This window comes from Anolis sagrei, chromosome 4 (assembly GCF_037176765.1).
Source record: "Anolis sagrei isolate rAnoSag1 chromosome 4, rAnoSag1.mat, whole genome shotgun sequence".
NCBI lineage: Eukaryota > Metazoa > Chordata > Lepidosauria > Squamata > Dactyloidae > Anolis > Anolis sagrei.
The window spans coordinates 149,403,388-149,423,451 of NC_090024.1; positions in this window are offsets into that span (position 1 = coordinate 149,403,388).

Genomic DNA, 20,064 nt, shown 5'->3' on the forward strand with positions numbered 1-20,064 from the left:
GAATACAAGCAGCAACAACAACAACAACCATGTGTTGAAGGCAAACAGCAGCAGCAGCAACCATGTATTGGATAGGATCATTAGATTCCAAACACATTTACAACAGGTGAAGTTTTAAATTGGTGCTAAAATGGGAGCAGCATTGGCATCAACCATGACTCCAAAGGGGTAACTAGTAGCTGAGAAGACTATCTCCCATGTCCTCATGAAGTGTATTGGTCCAACTGGCAGACACAACACGACCTCTTCACATAGGGCTAAATTCAGCAGAATGTGTCGGTCATTTACCGAGCCAGCCGGCTGTCTCCCATCAGATAACTGGCATGGTTTTGTAGGTGAAGGAGGGCAGAGCTGGCACATATTGCTGCTAGGGCAACATGGGAGGATTCCTGTGTTGCCATTGGAATGCATGGGGAAAAGGTGCATGCTCCACATGTTTTTACACTTCCTTCAGGTTCCCCATGTCCCTCTATGAAGCAGAGCACCTCCATCAGCCATGTGACACAGTCGACAGAGGGAGAGACATTCCCCTAAGTATCAAAGTCCAGGATAATTTAAGACTTTGTTATTATCAGTTCCTTGAATTTAGAATAGAAACCTATTGGCTACTAGTACAGTCCCTTTAGATCTGTCTGATGTTAGATGGTGTTGAGCTGTGAATATCTAGGTGTTGCATTTTGCACTAGCTGCAATTTCTGAGTCATCTTCAATGCCAGCCTCACTCAGGTTGCATTACACTAGCCAAACCAGGAAGTTACCAGTGCCTGACAGGGCAATCCCCATCTAAGAAAGGTCATGAGAGGTCGTGAGTGAAAAACTTGATGAGGTTTTTAGGGCTAGGGGAAATCATAGGCAAGATATGTACATTAATATCTGACCTTATAACCCTCAAAAAATTGCTTTGAAGTACCATCTGCCAGGATATGGCAGATGGCACTACTGAACAGCTACCTCACCTTGACAGAATGATAATTTGAAAGGTGCATCAAAGCAGAACTAATTTTTGACATCTGATTTCCCTAAATATGTCTGTGCAACCCTGCAGATATTGCTGGACTGTAACTCATAGAATTCCCAATCACTGAGTCTGCTGGCTAAGGCTGATGGGAGCTGAAGTGTAACAGCACCTGGAGGACAACGTTGTCCCCACATCTGATATAAATTAACAGAGACAGAAAGGACTCTTCACCCCAAGCAGTTCAAACAGGCTTTGGGAAGGATGCACTGAAATGATAGACAAAGCCAAGTATTTCAAGTACATGATTAGCACTCCACAGCCTCTGGCAAGTATGCGTATGTACAAATATTACTGTAATGTACTCTGCTTGTTTCTTGAAATATTAATGGTTTGGTTTAAAAAATCAATTAAGACATATCTTTTTTTGAAAGCATGGAGCATTAACTCTCTCTGCATTAAAGTCACTTTGTGTTCACTGTGCATACATTTAATTTTTTTGTTATTCCGTGCCTGCTATCATATCAGTTTTGCCATTCTGGCTGGTACATCCCAGGGAAGAGCATGTTCCATTTGTTCCTGTTTTACTGAGATGTTTTATTTAATTAAAATGAAATTACTTTTTATATTTGTATTTCTTCAACAAAACTTTTTCTTTCAATTGGCATCATACAAAAAGAAAATTTACAGGAATCCAATATGACATTAATACCAATGGATTGTTGTTAACTGTTGTCAGGTCAATTTCAGCTTATAGAGACCCCATGAATAAGAGACCTCCAAGTCATTTGATCATCAGCAGCCTGACTCACATCTTGCAGACTCAGGGCCATGACTCCCTTGATTGAATCTATCTGCTATGTACTCTTCCTCTTTCCTTATTCCCTTTCATCTTACCAAACATTATTGTTTTACAAAGGATAGTGCCAGAAGATGGAACTCCCAGAATGGATGGCTACTGGGATACAACAGAGAGGACAGCTACAATGTCCTTTGATGCAACTGGGTTAAAGCTCAAATGACATTCATGGAGATTATGGAGATACTGGTTTTCCAAAGAGGCAATCCCTCCCTGAGCAAATCTTGCCAAGGAAACCCCAATGTGGGTCAAACCTTGGGGTGGGCATAAGCCAGAAACAACCGAAAGGCACATGGTTTTCAAAATCATTTGCAACACAATTTGATCTGGGGAAAATATGGATTCTCCCATCACCATCCCATTCAAATTGTGTGTACCTGACTGCAACAGGAAAAGTCAACAGTAGCTGCCTTTAGACTGTCCATCCAGTGGGTTTCCATTGCTAAGTGTTACTTTATGTTGTAGTAAAAGACCAAAAAAAAAAGGAAAGAAAATACACAGTACTTCCAGACAGTACCAAATCACAAGTTTTCTGTGAGGGGCAAAAAGAAAAAACCAGAACCTTAGAGCAGGTCCTCACACAGACCTGTTGGTCCCAGGATTTCTACCTGAGATGCCCAGACTTCCTGCTTTCTTATGGGATTTTGAAGCAAAATAGCTGCTGTGGGACGTCCACTAGAAATTTTGGCATTTTTTTAAAAAAAAAACTTTAAATGCGCAGATTTGAATCTTTGAATTGTTTGTACAAGTTTTGTTCCTGGATCATACATATCTGCTCCTCATTGCTTTTATCATAAAAAACATGAGGAAAGTCTGTTACATGGCAAATCCTTCGTTTGTGTGTCACAAACTTCATTAAATGTATGGAGGACAAAATTTCTTTTGCCAGGATAAAGTTTTCGCCCGCTAGTCAACTGTTTCCATGTTTGTAAGATACAACCAATCTGGAATCAAAATGCATAACCCAGGAACAAACCAACATAAAATAAAATCCCATATTTTTTTAGTGTAGGGACATACAGAGATACAAATATCTGCATTTTTTGGCCAGAACTGGGATATTCCTGCAACTGAACATCTTGCATTTTTTAGCCTTTTGTAGTGATTCCTCCCATGTTTTCAGGGGACATTATTTGGCCACCCGCCATTTTGAACCAGGAGCTCCTGAGATAAAGGTACCGTGTGAATGGGCCATCAGTTGGTGATGTGCTCAGAAGCAAAAGGAAAGGCAAAAGTTTCACAACACATACTATATTATAGAAGCATATGAGAAGAATGAGCAGGAGAAACTAGAAACTGTAAAACAAGACATACAAAAATTGTAATATTTGGCATGAGTGAGCTAAATTGGACATGAATGGCACATTTTGAGTCAGATAATAACATAATGTTTTAGCCAGGAAATGAAAATCAAATAAAGAGGTGGTATTTATAGTAAGTAGAGACATGGCATAAGCAGTTAAAGGATACACTATAAAGTCTAACTGACTCAATAAGACTTCAAGGAAAACCCATCAATATAACCTTAATCCGAGTTTATGTTCAAACTACAGAGGCACACAAAAAGAAGAAATTGACAGATTCTGTGCTGGAGTCCAGGAGGAAATTGATCACACATCAAAACAGGACTTCCTGTAATTCATAGCTAATTGGAATGCAAATACTGGAAATAGAACAGAATCAAAGACTGTCAGAAAATTTGACATAGGACCAAGAAATGAAGCTGGAAAGAGACTGACTTAATTTTGTGAGATCTACTGTTTGTCCCTTACAAACACATTATTCTTGCAGTTGGATAGGCAACTATATACATGGACATCAGTACAGAAATCAAAAAGACTACATAATTGGAAGCAGAAGTTGGAGCTTCATTCTTTCTGCAAAAAGGCCATTGTGGGATTGACCATGAATTGCTAATATATTTTTTAAGAAGGAGCAAAGTTAAATATTAATATTAAGCCAACCATTATGCCAAAATACTAATGGCTATTAAATACATTATTTCATATCGTGAAGAGTTAATTCTTAATGAGCATTAATATTTAGGACATTTTTCTTCACACATATCTGCAAAATAAATCTGGTTCCAGCTGAGCATAAGACAACCACTTACTTCATAGTATATTTCTCTAAATCCATCTGAGTGATGTCAACCAATGGTTCTCAACCCAGATTTTTGGACGTCAGTTCCCAGAATTTCTAGAATTTGGCCACATTGCCTGTGACCTCTGAGAAATAAAGTCTATAATATCTGGAAGGCTGAGAACCACTATCATACATCACAGATTGCAGAAACCCTACAGAAGACTGAAACACAAAATATGTCCTCAAGAACATTACAACTGTCATCAAGTCACCTCTCTGCACCTCTGCAGCTGAGTGTGTTTTCAGCTTGCATCTAATCACATCCTTAGTCACAGCACTAACCACAGCTTTGGATAAAGTTGCATCTTGCACTCATAAGTAGTACATTTTCATTGTGGTGGGATTGCACACTCTCATGAAGCTACACTGGTGATAATATTGGTACTGGGGAGGTCTTTCAAGTCACAGAGTAGGGCAAGTATCTATGAAGAGGAAATGACCCAGTTTCAGCAACAACAGATGCATCTCAGTGATGAAATAACTAAAAGAGCAAATATAAACATCCTAAAACAAAACACAAAATTACAACTCAGGGCGCGTCCAAACTGGCACCAAATCCACTCCAAAGTGGGTTTAAAAAATCTGCTTTGGCACGGATTTGAGTTCCCACGCTGGTCCAAAACCACAGGCTTTCCTAACCCGAACCCTAACCCTAACCCTGGTTCCCCATAAAAATAAAGCTGCTGAAGTAGTTACTTCACATGATCTAATGTAGGAACTGTCCCCACAATCATGACTCTAGCTATTGATTTTGGTTTTTAAAATAGCAATAAGAAACAGTCAAAATTCATAACATTCTGGATTGATTATCAGGAAGTAACTAATATGCTCTAAACTCCAAATGAAAGTGCTGATTTCTGTTAATGGAACCATGTAATTAACATAGTGCCCTTATTCAGGAATTATCTGATAAATACATTTCTGTCTTTATGAAGGGCCCACAACTCAAAACACAAAATTTTCTGGCATCATGTTCAATCTATATAAAATGGAAAGCTTTCCAACCCACAAATAGGGGTCATCCCTTACAATAAGGGATAACTGCTAGTTTTATAAAACATAGTGTACAATATTTTCAGATAAGGGGCGTTTCTTTTTATAAGAGGCACCTGACAGATTTAAGGTCAGCAAATCTGAGAATTCTCTTCTGAAGCAAACCCCAGGGTCTCAAAAACTACAATTATTTCTACACAACTGTTGCTTTAAAATACTGACCTAGATAGGTGTATGAGAAAAAGACATGAGAGGACACCACTTTGGAAAGAGAAATTATCAAATAAATTAGATATGTTCAATCAGTGCTGTTGCAACACGATGGAACATTTCACCTTCCTTTTGTACTCTCTCAAGATCTTTATTCTGTATTCTGAATTTGTCCCACTCTGAGGTACACTTCTATTCGGTCGAATTCTATCCCATACGTCTGAGATTTGAAGTGCAATATGGATCAAACTAGAGATTTTTTTCCTGGCAAGGAAATTAAAAAATGAAACCACTCAAATGGAGGAATGGAGGGAAATGAAGCTGCTAAAAGCTAATGTAATTTTTAATTATTAACAACTGTCTCCCCTCAATCTTATTCCATTTGCACATATTATTCAGTTTTGTTCCCCACCACTACTTCTAATACTCTCTAGGTTTTCTCATCTACAAAATTACTCACCAAGGTGTTTACAGGAACCAATATTTCAGGAACTAGCTGAAGCAGTTTGCTACAAATCTGAGCCTTACACCCTTCAATTTGAATGAAAAAGTTTTCCAAAAGTTTTTTTCCCCATTATGCATTATGAATTTATCTAGTTCCTGAGTGACTGATGGCTTTGATATAGGATGAAAAAAAGTGGTGGCCCTTTATCCAACTGTGATCCAATTCCCATTGCAACAGGAATATGTGCGGTCTAAAAAAGAGATAAAGCAGAAAAATACAACCAAAATACTGTTTCTGTACAGCAGGCCCTGACTCAACTCCTCCCTTCTTCATGAAAGGATTATCATATTAATATGATAAACTCAGATAGCTAGGACTCTCAATATTGCTAGAAATGTCCATTATAATCAGACACATTAAGGTACTATTGAAAATGGCAACCACTGGGCTTAATCCCAATACATACACATACTTTCCTGGCACACTTATCACTTCATCACACTAGAGAAAAAATCCACATAAAATACGGTTTCTGCTTCTTGCAGAATTCTGGGGTTTGTAGTTTAGTGAGGCGGTTAAAGGCTCCTCCCTAAACTACAAATCCCAGAATTCTGCAGGAGGCAGAAACTGGTTTTTAAGTGGATTTTTCTCTAGTGTGATTAGGCCCTTAAATACACATTTTAACAGCAGCCTGATGCATTTACTCTAAAAGCCTAATTTTAGAAATTATGTGCTGGTCAAACTATCAATGAATTTGAGAGCAAAAAGCTGATTTTGGCTAAAGCTAAAAATCTCCAGGTATTTGAGCGATTTCTGTGGCTTTCTTTCCCATGGTCAGACATATTATTGTGCAGTTTTGCCCCAAATTTCATACGCACTTCATGTCTGGGGAAATTATTCCACACAGAAATATGAAAATGCATGAATATTGTGCTTGTGATGAAAAATGTATTTTTCACACAAAAAAATGCACATTTGACTTGTGCATTTTGACTGAACTTTGAGCTGTTTCTGCTGGCCAGATTCTGGTAGATAGCCGGATAGCTATTTTCGATAAACAGATGAAATATGCAGCTAAATCTGACCCATTGGCAGCAATGGGGAACTTACAAGGCCCCCCTTTCAGTCCCTGGCCTTTGTAGGTAAGCACCTGCATCTTGAATTGGGCCCGGAAAATGAATGGCAGCCAATGGAGCTCCTTAAACTCCTTAAGACATGTCATAGAATTCTATTCCAATTAGCCCAACAAACAAAAAGAAATCTTACAGCTGGGCCCATGCCATTACGACCATCCGGTCAAGCCAAACAAGCCAGATTGGCCAAAGGGAACCAACCACTTCAAATCTGTGCACAAGTCTAATGCAAAAGTATTGTTTTTATGTATGACTGGTATTTTTTTAAGCAACATGATTCTTTTCACAAAATAAGATTTTTGCATATGTGGAGACAATCCTTTTCTGCAGAGAATGTGTTTTGAATACAAAAAAAATGTACACAAAACACTATATCCACAAATACATGTAGGAGGTTTGTTGTAAATTGGAGGTTTTGTACTGAAACAGTCCACAATGTTTCTCAAACATATACACATCACAAGTATTTCTGGGAACAGTGTGTGTAAAAAAAAGAAGAAGAAGGGAGTACATTTTTGCAGTGAATTTTTTCCTGAAATGCTTGAAGTATGTGAATACTGGATACAAAATTCTTATTCAGCATTTTTCATCCCAACACACTTTTCCAATGGCCAAAACTGCACTTTTCAGACAGAAAATATCCTTGTCATTCTTATTGCAGGAGTAATGTCGCACACATATAGTATAAGAAGAAGAGTGGCCATACCCCCTAATGCAGAGAAAGCAACCCTCTCTACTGAGTGGCCAGAAGGTAGATCTCTGTTTAGAGCAGGCATGGGCAAACCTCAGCCCTCCAGGTGTTTTGGACTTCAACTCCACAATTCCTAACAGCTGGTAGACTGTTAGGGATTGTGGTAATTGAAGCTTGCCCATGCTTGATTTAGAGGCATCCTCTGTCCTGCCCAATTCTGGTTTAAAGCTAAGGAGCCACCCAAAGAGAGAGCAGGGTCTTGAAATAGTTGCTTAGCAACAGGGAGCGCCCAGACAGCAAACTGAGCAGACACATGGGTCACCTGGCTACAGTTTTCTTTACTGCTGTGAGATTTATTGCGTTGCTGTATAAATTACAGTGATCTATATATATAAATTTGTTAGGGGCATCCAACGAGGAAACAAAACTCAAAAACCCCCCAACGAAACTTAACCAAAATTCCCATGCCCATAACACAACCCACAAGGTACAAACATATCTACTCAAAATGAAAAACAACACAACAACACACTCACAAAACGGCAAAACAACAAAACTCAAAAATCCCCCAACGAAACTTAACCAAAATTCCCATGCCCATAACACAACCCACAAGGTACAAACATATCTACTCAAAATGAAAAACAACACAACAACACACTCACAAAACGGCAAAACAACAAAACTCAAAAATCCCCCAACGAAACTTAACCAAACTTCTCATGCGCATAACACAACCCACAAGGTACAAACATATCTACTCACAATGAAAAACAACACAACAACACACTCACAAAATGGCAAAACAACAAAACTCAAAAATCCCCCAACGAAACTTAACCAAAATTCCCATGCCCATAACACAACCCACAAGGTACAAACATATCTACTCAAATGAAAAACAACTCACTCCAAGCCCCGTCGCACCGCTTCCCGCACACACACACACCCTGCCGCACACACGCACGCAACCCCACGCTCCATCACTCCCCCCGCCGCCGCACGCAAACACGCAACCCCACTCCCCCCGCCGCCGCACACACACACGCAACCCCACGCTCCATCACTCCCCCGCCGCTGCACACACACACACAACCCCACGCTCCATCACTCCCCCCGCCGCTGCACACACACACGCAACCCCACGCTCCATCACTCCCCCCGCCGCTGCACACACACACACAACCCCACGCTCCATCACTCCCCCACCCCAATCTTACCTCCTTTTACTTCACGCCACCTCCAAACCCCACCCCGCCCCTTCCCGCCCTGTCAAAATCTAGGAAAGACAGGAAGGAAGGAAAGAAGGAAGAAAGAGAAAGGGAGGTAAAGAAAAAGGGGGAAGGAAGGAAAGTTAGAGAAAGAAGGAAGAAGAAAAGGAAAGAAAAGGAAAAATGGAAGGAAAGAAAAGAGAGACAGCAGAAAAGAAAGAAAAAGGGGGAAGGAAGGAAAGAGATAGAGAAAGAAGAGGAGAAGGAAAGATGGGAGGGAAGGAAGGAAGGAAGGAGGGAAAGAAGGAGAGAAAGAGGGAAGATTGGCCACAGCAACACGTGGCGGGTAAAGGTTGTTATTTCTATTTCTATTATTATTATTATTATTATTATTATTATTATTATTATTATTATGCTATTGTTCCTATGAGACCCTGGGGGAATGGGAGAGGTGTCAGGTCCCAGAGGCAATGTATTGCATTATTGTTATTGTTATGATGGACGGGGAGGCGGGGTCGCAGTGGTCTATAGAGATTCCATCCATCTGACCAGGAGTCCCATCCCGCAGACCACAAACTTCGAATGCGTCCACCTGAGGGTGGGTGACCGGGACAGAATAGGGATTCTTGTAGTGTACCGTCCACCTCGCTGCACTACAGTCTCCCTGCATGAGCTAGCGGGGGTGGTCTCGAGCCTGGTGGTGGAGTCCCAACGGCTTCTTGTGCTGGGGGACTTCAACATCCATGCCGAGGCAACCCTCACAGGAGCGGCTCAGGACTTCATGTCTGCCATGGCAACCATGGGGCTGTCCCAACAAATAACTGGCCCCACCCATTGTGCTGGACACACATTGGACTTGGTTTTCTGCCAGGGATGGGAGCAGGGTGGCGGTGTGGAGGAGCTGTCCATCTCTCCGTTGCCATGGACCGACCACTTCCTGATCAGATTTAGGCTCACTGCGCCCCCTAACCTCCGCAAAGGTGGAGGACCCATTAAGATGGTCCGCCCCAGGAGGTTTATGGATCCGAACGGATTCCTGACGGCTCTTGGGGATTTCCCTGCTACCTCGGTAGGTGACCATGTCGAGGCCTTGGTCGCTCTCTGGAATGGGGAGATGACCAGGGCAATTGACAGGATCGCTCCGGAACGTCCCCTCTCAAGTAACCGAGCTAAACCAGCTCCTTGGTTCACTGAGGAGCTGGCAGCGATGAAGCGAAGGAAGAGGGAACTGGAGAGCGTGTGGCGCTCGGACCCAAGCGAGCCAAATCGAGCACGGTTTGTGTCCTTTCTAAGGGCATATGCCGCGGCAATAAAAGCCGCAAAGAAAACTTTCTTTGCGGCCACTATTGCGTCTGCAAAAAACCGTCCAGCGGAGTTGTTTCGGGTTGTCAGAGGTCTTTTAACTCCCCCTACCTCAGGTGGGAGCCCTGACAACTCGGCCACACGCTGTGAAGCATTTGCTCGGTTCTTTGCAGACAAAGTCGCTTTGATCCGTTCTGGGCTGGACGCCACTTTAAATGCAGTCTCCGTGGATGTGACACAAGCACCTGCTTGTCCTATTTTGATGGATTCTTTTCAGCTTGTGAAGCCCGAGGATGTGGACAAGATACTTGGAGGAATGAGGCCTACCACGTCCATCCTAGACCCCTGCCCATCCTGGCTTCTGAAAGAGGCCAGAGGGGGATTGGCTGAGTGGGTAACGGTGGTGGTTAATGCCTCCCTTCGGGAAGGCAAGATTCCAGCGAGCCTAAAACAGGCTATTATAAAGCCGCTGTTGAAGAAACCATCACTGGATCCCACTAAATTTGACAACTTTCGGCCTGTTTCCAATCTTCCCTTTTTGGGCAAAGTCATGGAAAGCGTGGTGGCCTCACAACTCCAGGTATTCTTGAGAGACACGGATTATCTGGATCCGGCGCAGTCTGGTTTCAGACCGGGACATGGTACTGAGACGGTCTTGGTCGCCTTAGTGGATGATCTCCGCCGGGAGCTAGACAGGGGGAGTGTGTCCCTGTTGGTGCTCCTGGACCTCTCAGCGGCCTTCGATACCGTCGACCACAGTATTCTTCTGGGACGCCTTGCAGAGATGGGCCTTGGGGGCACCGCTTTGCGGTGGCTCCAGTCATTTCTGGAGGGTCGTACCCAGAAGGTGTTATTGGGGGACTCCTGTTCAACACCACAGCCTTTGACCTGTGGTGTTCCTCAGGGCTCCATACTGTCCCCCATGCTGTTTAACATCTACATGAAGCCGCTGGGTGAGATCATCCGGAGTTTCGGGGTGCGGTGTCACCTGTACGCAGATGATGTCCAACTCTGTCACTCCTTCCCACCTGCTACTAAGGAGGCTGTCGAAGTCCTGAACCGGTGCCTGGCCGCTGTAACGGTCTGGATGAGGGCGAAGAAACTGAAATTAAATCCAGACAAGACAGAGGTACTCCTGGTCAGTCGCAAGGCCGAGCAGGGTATAGGGTTACAGCCTGTGCTGGACGGGGTCGCACTCCCCTTGAAGGCGCAGGTTCGCAGCTTGGGTGTGACCCTGGACTCATCGTTGAGCCTGGATCCCCAGGTTTCAGCGGTGACCAGGGGAGCATTTGCACAGCTTCGGCTCGTGCGCCAGCTGCGCCCGTATCTTGAGAAGTCTGACTTGGCCACGGTGGTACACGCTTTGGTCACATCCCGCCTTGACTACTGCAACGCTCTCTACGTGGGGCTGCCCTTGAAGACGGCCCGGAAGCTGCAGCTAGTCCAGCGCACGGCAGCCATGTTGTTAACCGGAGCGGGACGCAGGGAGCACACAACGCCCTTGCTGTCCCAGCTCCACTGGCTGCCGATTTGCTACCGGGTCCAATTTAAGGTGCTGGTGTTATCCTACAAAGCCCTAAACGGTTCCGGCCCAAAATACCTTGTGAACCGCATCTCGGCCTACGAGCCCACGAGGACCTTAAGATCATCTGGGGAGGCCCTTCTCTCGGTCCCGCCTGCCTCACAGGCACGCCTGGCGGGGACGAGAGAGCGGGCCTTCTCAGTGGTGGCCCCTCGGCTGTGGAACTCCCTCCCTGCTGAAATCAGACAGGCGCCTTCCCTCATGGCCTTCCGCAAGGGCCTGAAAACCTGGCTCTTTGAAAAGGCCTTCAGCTAGTGCTATGTTTTTTGGAATGACCACCGGAATGGACTATGACTATGAGATTGACTATGACCCCCAAACTAGACGAAGCGGATTTTTATATGTTGTGTTATGGTCTTGTGCTACTGTAAATTGTTGTCTTTTCTATGTCCTGTACACCGCCACGAGTCGCCCCCGGGCTGAGAGTGGCGGTTAACAAGTGCAAATAATAAATAATAAATAATAAATAAATAATAAAATAAAAGGAAATAAAAAGTAAAAGAAGGAAGCAAACAGGGAGGGAGGAAAGGCAAAGGAAGAAAGGGGGAGGGAATGAAGGAAAGAGAGAAGGATGAAACCAAGTAGTGAAAGAAGGAAAGAAAGAAAGAGGTAGAGAAGGAAGAAAGGAGAGAAAGGGGGAGGAAAAGGGGGAAGGAATAGGTAGGGACCTCTCTTTCATAATAGTCCAGATATCTACCTCAACTTTGATAAGTTTTACTATAGGCCACAGCAACGCGTGGCAGGGCACAGCTAGTGCTTTCTAAAGTTGCTTCTGTGGTCATAAAATTAGCATACAAAACCGATAAACACTTTGTTACTTTCTTTTTAGGTGCTGCATTTCCAAGGTTGGAGGGGGAGGGGTACAATACTTTAAGTTACCTCCCTATCTACAAGATACTACAGCTAGCATATTCATTTATGGCAATTGGTATTAACGATGTCATAGAAACAGCTTATATGATGTCAGCATTTGGACTCATGGTTTTCCTGTGCAAAGGCTCATAGGCTTGTTATGCCCAAGCCTAGGGCAATCAGCTTGGTGGGCTCAAAAGACAGGCAATAATGAATTTTGGTATCCTTGTATCAAGAGAAAAGGGATGGTTCATTTAAAAGGTTCAGGGAAAAAAATCAGAAAATCACACCCATTTGAGGTGCCTTCTATCTATTTGGAGGAACAATTAGTGTTTTCACCTTATCTCTACAAGCTAGCATTATCTCAATACCCTCCTTGCCAATGAGAAATATACACCTCTTTCTCTTTGACTTATATGGTCAAAGGGCATGGATTTAGTTCCATTTGCACAGTTTCCTGTTACCTAAATAAGGAGATATCACACAGAAAACACCTCCTGTCCATGCATTGACCACCCCAAGGAAATGACCAATCCCAGAACAAAAAGCTCTTTGGGTTGGGAATCTGTACAGTTTTTTCCTAACCAGGCAGGTCAAGAAAAATTGAGGCCAAGATTTACAAATGTCAGTTTAAGACTTTCAGACTTTTTGTGCTTATGTAGAGTTTAGCAAATATTTCTCCACGAAATCTTGGAGAGCTATTCTGAAGCAGTGTAGAAAAGAGCTTTATTATATATCCCAATGTTTGACTCAGTATAAGATAATTTCTTATCTTATATGACATACAGAGAGCACACCACACCCCTGTTGTGCCAGCTCCACTGGCTACCAGTCCACTTCCGAGCACAATTCAAAGTGCTGGTCTTGGCCTAGAAAGCCCTATACAGTTCCAGCCCAGCTTACCTGTCCAAACGTATCTCCCTCTACATCCCACCTCATAGCTTAAGATCGTCCGGGGAGGCCCTACTCTCAGCCCTGCCAACCTCGCAAGTGCGCTTGGCGGGAATGAGGGACAGGGCCTTCTCGGAGGTGGCCCCATGCTTGTGGAACTCACTCCCCAGTGAGATCGGGTTGGCTTATTCCCTCCTTTCTTTTAGGAAGAAAGTTAAATCATGGCTCTAGGACCAAGCCTTTGGACAGCAAGCATGAAAGCACCTTGGATGTTAAACCGGACTGAAATTGGTTATATGTTTGATGACAATGTTTTTAACGTGTTTTTAACTTAATGTTTTATTTACTGTTTAAAACTGTTGCTATTTGTGTTTATATTTGTATTATTTTGAGGCTTCGAATTGTGGCATTGTGTGAATTGTAAAAATAAAATTAGAATGAATGAATGAAACTTACTGATAGTCCACCCTATCTCCCCAAGGAGACTCAGGGAGGCTTACAACAAATACACAGTAGCAAACATTCAGTGCCAACAATAATATATAAACAAATCAAAGCAACTCGATAAATGACAAAACAACTCAAATGAACCAAATGTGACACAATACACATAATTACAAACATATTAAATCCTTAAAACCTCATTAAAATATTTCTAAAATTAGGCTAAAATTGTTGGAGGGGGATGGTAAACCACAGATTAACAGGGCGGATACTAGTAGCTAGGTGAGATTGCATATAGATGTATTTAATAATCCTTCTCTCCATAGGTTAAATTGCATAGCTGTGTCTTTAGTAGCTTTTTAAAGGAGAGGAGGGAGAAGGCCATTTTTAATTATTTAGGGAGAGAGTTCCAGAGGTGGGAAGTGGTCATGGAGAAGGCCCTTTCTCTAGTTCCCACCAGCTGTACTTGAGACGGGGTTGGGATCGAGAGGAAGGCTGCCTCAGCCGACCTCAGTGCTTGTTTTAGTTTGTATACGGAGATGCTGTCTTTCGAATAGTCTGGGTCAGAACCATTTAGGGATTTAGAGGTAATGAGCAGTGCATTGTATTTAACCTGGAAGCAGATCAGTAGCCAGTGGAGCTGCCGTAACATAGGAGTTGTGCGCTCCCTGTATGGTGCTCCAGGTAGTAATCTGGCTGCTGATCTCTGAACCAATTGCAGCTTCTGAACTGTCTCCAAAGGCAACCCCACGTAGAGAGCATTGCAGTAATCCAAATGGGATGTGACAAAGGCATGGACTACCGTGGCCAAGTCCGGCATCTCAAGGTATGGGCACAGCTGCCACACAAGTTTTAATTGTGAAAAAGCACTCCTGGCCACCACTAACACCTAATCTCAATTCTCAAAGTGTGAAGATTTATAACTCTACAAATCAACAATTATGCATGTTTATTTCCCATCTTATGCAGAAACAGTACTTAACTATAAATTCTTCTTATGGAATATTCTAGGCATTTGATTGTCTCCAAGCATGGTGCATTTAGAATGGGAACATGTCAAATTGAACTCTACTTCTTCCCTCTTCTGCTAACCAGACATAATTCTGCATTGGAAGAAGAACCTACAATATGCAAACTAGGAGTATAACCTATATATGTGTGTGTGTGTGTGTGGGTTATGCTCATTCAATAAAAACCATATATATATATATATATATATATATATATATATATATATATATATGGTTTTTATTGAATGAAATTAATGGCATACAGGATATAAAAAGGAGAAACATCTAGAGATAATCAAATACATCTAATACCCTCAAACAGAAACATTGCAATATTGTATGAGATCTTTCACCTCATATCCCCCATCCGTGAACCCCCCACTCATGATTTCTGGCACTACTCACTGTGAATTCCAAATCTAATAAAATCTACCTTTGTGACTACTTTAACAAATCCCCCTTGCAACTACTTTAAAGTCCACATTTACCTTCCTTTCCAAGTATTTAAATGCTAGCGTCCGTTTTTTAAACAACTGATCAATATATTTGATTTTTCTCCTAGTTTGCATTTGCTAGACTCTTTTTAGTAGCAAAGTAGTATGGTGTAAATCCAACTCTTGCAATCAGAGTAGATCTATTCAATCAGTTGCTAAATGGTAAATCAACACTTATATACATCCCATTGATTCTATAGTCTATTCTACTTTGAACAAGCAATTGGATTTCAACCCTTGTTTTAAATTTTGTCGAGTTTATTTAGTATATATACAAATTGAGCAAATATCTGAATTTTAAAATGGAAAACTGGATTAAATTATCATTCTTTTTCCCTTTCTAAATACATCCTCCCTGCATCTAAGTGGTTCTGAGCAGCGGATGATGATGGTGGTGGTGGTGGTGGTGATCTTTTCCTTCTTCTTCTTTTAGGTTTACTCTTGATTTTCTTCACGTAAAACAAACATCCGAGTCTCCCTGTTCATCACTTGCAGCCTCTTTGACCTTTTCCTTCTGGTTTGAATGACTAAAGTATTTCATGCAACTTGTATATCATTCTTCTTTCATACATCTGATTTCTTTTACAACTGCCCCTAGTGAAGGAAAAACCAATAGTTTTTCAATGCTGAGCTTCTTTTCTGATGTGAGAAAGAAAGAAAGATGAATGAACGATGACATTGGGTTGCTGTGAGGTTTCGAGGCTGTATGGCCATGTTCTGGTAGCATTCCCTCCTGACGTTTCACCTGCATCTATGACAGGCACCTTCAGAGGTTTCTTCAGAGGTCTGTTAGAAATGAGGAAATGTTCAGAGGTCTGTTGGAAATGGAAAATATGCACCCCACTTGCCTCATTTCCAACAGACCTCTGAATAAACATTTGTGAATGCCTGCCATAGATGCAGGTGAAACATCAGGAGAGAATGCAACTGGAACATGGCCCTATAGCCCAAAAAAACTCACAGCAACCCAGTTCTCTATTACCTATTATATAATATTACCTAATATGATTGGTGTAGTGGCAGTATATGAAGTGGATGTCACTGTAATGTCACTGTACTTTGAATTTCTGAATCTCCACAAATGTCAGCAAAAATACTCAGAAAGAGGTGAAGCCCTGAAATGCTTGTAGAATATTAAGTACATTCTTAATCCTTGACTGGTGCCTGGCTGCTGTGATGGGTTGGATGAGGGCTAACAAACTGAAGCTTAATCCTGACAAACCAGAGGCCCTCCTGGTCAGTCATGGGGCCGATCAGGGTATAGGGTGCTAGATGAGATCACACTCTCCCTGAGGGCACAGGTCTGTAGTCTGGGGTTCCCTCTGGACTCCACCTTGACACTTGATGCTCAGGTTTCAGCGGTAGCTGGGAGGGCCTTTGTCCAATTAAAGCTTATGCACCAGCTGCGCCCTTACCTCGTGAAGTCTGACTTGGCCATGGTGGTCCATGCCCTAGTTACCTCCAGGTTGGATTACTGTAACACACTCTATGTGGTGCTGCCTTTGAATATGGCCTGGAAACTGCAGTTGATCCAAAGATTGTTGTTAACAAGAGCTTGCTACAGGGAGCAGTCAACCCCCATGTTTAAGCAGCTCCAGTGGCTTCCAACTAGTTTCAGTCCCAATTCAAGGTGCAGGCTATTACCAACAAAGTCCTAAACACTTTGGGACCTGCCTATCTTCACGATCACATCATCCCCTATGTACCAGCTCATGCCTTAAGATCATCCACAGAGGCTCTTCTCTCACTCCCGCCACTGTCTCAAGTGTGGTTGATGGGGACGAGGGAGAGGGCCTTCTCGGTGGTGGCCCCCTGGCTCTGGAATGCCCTCCCTAAGGAGATTAGACAAGCACCCACCTTGATCACCATCCATAAGGATTTAAAAACTTGGATGCTCCATTGTGCCTTTGATTTGGCAGTTCACTAGAGAACTTACTCTATCTTGCTTAAGTTCTTGCATTTAGGTTACCCACTCCCCACTAATCTTGACACTTTATGGCCAGAGATACGCCCTCTAGATTGATACTTTTTGCACTTTCAATTGGCTTAACTTAGGAATTTATTGCACTTACTTGAACCTGGACCCAATTCTGACTCTCTTTTCAGCCATGTTACTGTTTTTATGATGCTGTTGATGTATTTGTATTATGTTTTTATTGATTGATTTTAATGCTGTTGTTTTTATTGTGATTTGGACTTGTCCCCATGTAAGCCACCCCGAATCCCCTTGGGAGATGGTGGTGGGGTATAAAAATAAAGATATTATTATTATTATTATTATTATTATTATTATTATTATTTACATCCAGCACTCTTGAAAGAAAGAAAAAACCAAAGTAGTGGATGGAAAGTGGAGTCTCACTTTCCTAGTTTCCAACAGACCCCTCATACTCTGAGGATGCCTGCCATAGATGTGGGTGAAATGTCAGGAGAGAATGCTTCTGGAACATGGCCATATAGCACAGAAAACTCACAGCAACCCAGTGATTCCAAGCATGAAAGTCTTGGGCAACACAAAGAATTACATTGATTCTGAGCATGCACAAAGTAAAATGTCTTCAATAAGATAGAGAAAGCTCCAGACATCTGTGATCATTTTATTGGGCATGTTAGAAACCCTCCTTCATGATCTTCTCAATGTTTGGGATACTTTTACATATTACAGAGAAACAAAGTAAGATTTATAAAGATTCAAAGGGATTACAAAAAAAGGTGTAATATCTGGCCAAGAATTATCAAGTATGATCGGCAGCAGCTCTCTAGGGCATTAGAAAAGGGTTTTTTTTTTCAGATTCTTATGATTTCCTTATGGCATCAGCTTAAATGGCAGGATAGTGAAAATCCACTCGTAAAAGAACTATTTAAGATGTTAAACCTATGTTTAGTGAGCAGAATAAGAATCAGGACCCTGGACAGCTCCATTTCAGTGAGCCACTGACTCAATTCGGAACTTCAAAGTTTAAAAGGTCTATTCAAGATGTTACATCCCAACCCGTAATAAATTAGGCACATTTGATAGCTCCTTCAAAGTTTGGACTGAAAAACTGAGCCAAATTCCCTTCCCATTACAGTGGAAGCCATCAGTCACCATTGTTTTCCATGAAAGTACCAAACTCCCCTCATTCTGGGTTGCTGTGAGTTCTCTGGGATGTATGGCCATGTTCCAGAAGCAATCTCTCCTGACATTTCACCAGCATCTATAGCAGGCATCCTTTGAGGTTATCATAACATCTGAGGATGCCTGCCATAGGTGCCAGTGAAACATCAGGAGAGAATGCTTCTTGAACATGGTCATACAGGACGGAAAACTCACAGCAACCCAGTGATTCCAGCCATGAAAGCCTTTGACAATACATTGCCCTCATTCTATTTAGCAAACTCTGACAGGATCAGGTATGTTCAGGTAAGTGTAGGGAGATGGATCTATTTGTTTATTGACTACTGATATCAGCAAAGACACTATGCTGGAAAGCATTGTATCTGAGGTAATAGGCAGAATTGCTAAGTGTGCATGCATGCAACCATGATGCTACCCCTTGAGTTGATGTGGCTCCTTCCTATAGAATCCTGATATTTGTAGTCACCTGATAGACTTAGAATACTGAAATGCCTTGGATCCTTCAGGTCAGGAACCCCAAACTGCAGAATTTCTACCCCCAGAAGCCCTAGCCAGCTTGGCCAAAATTCAGGAATCCTGGGAGCTGAAATCCAAAATGGCTGGAGAACCAAAGGCAAGCAACCACTGCTCTAGTACATGATCCACAAATGGCATCACATTGGCTTACTGTAGAAGTCTCTCCCCCAGGATTTGATAGGATGGAACAAGGCCAGTTCAGTTCACTGTTATAACTCTAATGTTGTGTGGGCAACCTATTCATTGTATTGTCGAAGGCTTTCATGGCTGGAATCACTGAGTTGCTGTGAGTTTTCAAGGCTGTATGGCCATGTTCCAGAAGCATTCTCATCTGACATTTCGCCCACATCTATGGCAGGCATCCTCAGAGGTTGTGAGGTCTGTTGGAAACTATACAAGTGGAGTTTATATATCTGTGGAATGGCCAGGGTGGAAGAAAGAACTTTTTTCTGTAAGAGGCAGGTGTGAAAGTTGCAATTGGCCACCTTGATTAGCATAGAATGGCCTTGCAGCTTCAAGGTCTGGCTTCTTACTACATGGGGGAATCCTTTGTTGGGATCTGATTAGCTGGCCCTGATTGTTTCTTGTCTGGAACTCCCCTATTTTTGAGTATTTGGTTACTGTTTTGATTTTAATACTGGTAGCCATTTTTTTCATGGTTTCCTCCTTTATGTTGAAATTATCCACATTATTATTGTGGATTTCATTGGGTTCACAACGTGGTGGTTGTGAGAGTGGTCCAGCATTTCAGTGTTCTCAAATAATATGCTGTGTCCAGGTTGGTTCGTCAGGTCCTCTGCTATGGCTGACTTCTCTGGTTGAAGTTGTCTGAAATAATGCCTTTCATATTCCTTGATTCGTGTATGGGCAATGTTGCATTTGGTGGTCCCTATGTAGACATGTCCACCCATTCATGGAGTGCCGTTACCTTCCTGCCGGAGTGGTACCTATAGATCTACTCACATTTGCATGTTTTTGAACTGCTACGTTGGCTGACAGCAGAAGCTTGCGCCACTCCACAGATTTGAACCTGTGACCTTTTGGCCAACAAGTTCAGCACAGTGGTTTAACCCACTGCGCCACAGCTGGGGGGGGGGTGTCCCTTTCCACCCTCAGTCGCTTAGGAAAAGGAAGGGGCCTGTGGCTGTTAACAATTGTGCGACTTGAAGTCCAAAACACCTGGAGGGCCCAAGCTTGCCCATGCCTGATCTCG